Source organism: Nematolebias whitei, chromosome 3 (assembly GCF_014905685.2).
Source record: "Nematolebias whitei isolate Nwh7 chromosome 3, NemWhi1, whole genome shotgun sequence".
NCBI classification, from domain to species: Eukaryota; Metazoa; Chordata; class Actinopteri; order Cyprinodontiformes; family Rivulidae; genus Nematolebias; species Nematolebias whitei.
The window spans coordinates 1174205-1176452 of record NC_056500.1 but is presented as its reverse complement, the minus strand read 5'-3'; positions in this window follow the sequence as shown (position 1 = coordinate 1176452).

Sequence of the window (2248 nt, the reverse complement as noted above, 5' to 3'; positions counted from 1 at the left end):
CCCTGAGGCTGTTAGACTCATGAATCTCTAACCAGAAGAATCACTGTGAAAAATCACATGTTGCTGCTGATCTGTTTCATGTTGCTGCTGATCTGTTTCATGTTGCTGCTGATCTGTTTCAATGTTGATGTGTTCATGCGTGCTCATCTGCTCACAGACTCATGTTCATGTTTGTGCTGATGTTCAATGTTTTATGTTATGAGTGCTTAGTGTATATTTAGTTGATGTTTTTCTTAGTTCATATCTTAGATGTTATTACTGTTTTTCTTTACATTTTATTGTTGGATGTAACTGGGACCCCGTGTACATAATTTCACTCCACCACATGTACCACATGAGGTGCGAATGACAATAAAGAAACTCTGACTCTGACTTATCGACTAGTTAATGATTGACTGGTTAATGACTGAGTAATCACATCCTCTTGATCTTCTCCAGCTGCACCACAGCTCAGTGTAAAGCAGGTCAGGGGGCTGCTGATCCACTGACAGGAAGATCTGCTCCAGTTGTTCTCCTCTAAGTTCTGTGTGCAGTCTAGTTCTGTGTGCACTGTAGCTCTGTGTGCAGTCTAGTTCTGTGTGCACTGTAGCTCTGTGTGCAGTCTAGTTTTGTGTGCACTGTAGTTCTGTGTGCAGTCTAGTTCTGTGTGCAGTCTAGTTCTGTGTGCAGTGTAGCTCTGTGTGCACTGTAGCTCTGTGTGCACTGTAGCTCTGTGTGCACTCTAGCTCTGTGTGCACTGTAGCTCTGTGTGCACTGTAGCTCTGTGTGCACTCTAGCTCTGTGTGCACTCTAGTTCTGTGTGCACTGTAGTTCTGTGTGCAGTCTAGTTCTGTGTACAGTCTAGTTCTGTGTGCAGTCTAGTTCTGTGTGCAGTGTAGCTCTGTGTGCACTCTAGTTCTGTGTGCACTGTAGCTCTGTGTGCACTCTAGCTCTGTGTGCACTCTAGTTCTGTGTGCACTGTAGCTCTGTGTGCAGTCTAGTTTTGTGTGCACTGTAGTTCTGTGTGCAGTCTAGTTCTGTGTACAGTCTAGTTCTGTGTGCAGTCTAGTTCTGTGTGCAGTGTAGCTCTGTGTGCACTGTAGCTCTGTGTGCAGTCTAGTTTTGTGTGCACTGTAGCTCTGTGTGCACTCTAGTTCTGTGTGCACTGTAGCTCTGTGTGCAGTCTAGTTTTGTGTGCACTGTAGCTCTGTGTGCACTGTAGCTCTGTGTGCACTGTAGCTCTGTGTGCAGTCTAGTTCTGTGTGCAGTGTAGCTCTGTGTGCAGTGTAGCTCTGTGTGCAGTGTAGCTCTGTGTGCACTGTAGCTCTGTGTGCACTGTAGCTCTGTGTGCAGTCTAGTTCTGTGTACAGTCTAGTTCTGTGTGCAGTCTAGTTCTGTGTGCACTGTAGCTCTGTGTGCAGTGTAGCTCTGTGTGCACTGTAGCTCTGTGTGCAGTGTAGCTCTGTGTGCAGTGTAGCTCTGTGTGCACTCTAGTTCTGTGTGCACTGTAGTTCTGTGTGCACTGTAGCTCTGTGTGCAGTCTAGTTTTGTGTGCACTGTAGTTCTGTGTGCAGTCTAGCTCTGTGTGCACTGTAGCTCTGTGTGCACTGTAGCTCTGTGTGCACTGTAGCTCTGTGTGCAGTGTTTGGTTAACGTGAAGCAGTTTCGTGGCGCTGTCAGGCCACGCCCTGATGGCAGCTGTCATGGTGGGTCTGTGCCGCTGCAGCTCACAGGACGTGAATGAGCTGGTGCTTTGGGTGTGCCCGCTTCACCTGTTGAGTCATGCCGCGCCGCCGACTCATCACCATCTCCTTTATCTGCATATACGTAATAAATCCAAGCCATGGCACGGCAAAGGGTTTTGGTGAGGCAGGTCTTGGCAAAACTTTTAAGAAGAAAGTTTCTGGAGACATTTTGAAGGTTATCGACACAAACCGCCACCCAAAGCAACAGAATCATAATAATCTCAGCTAAAATAAAACGCCAGCAAACTATAAAATAATGTGTAAACAATCACAAGAAATGGTCAAACCAGTGGCTCATTGTGGTCACCGTGGTAACCACACACACACACAAACCTGTAAGTCATGGCTTGACTAGCAAGTTAAAGCAAGGCAAACAAAAATGCAGACTGAAAAGTAAGTCTCAAACAAGCAATTGTGCAGAAACTGTCAGATGTTAAATTTTTGTAGCAGCAGGACACGAATGTGCTGTGAAGTTTTCTTTCTTTGTTTCTACATTGTTTTGTGTAGCACATGTGACAAGTTAA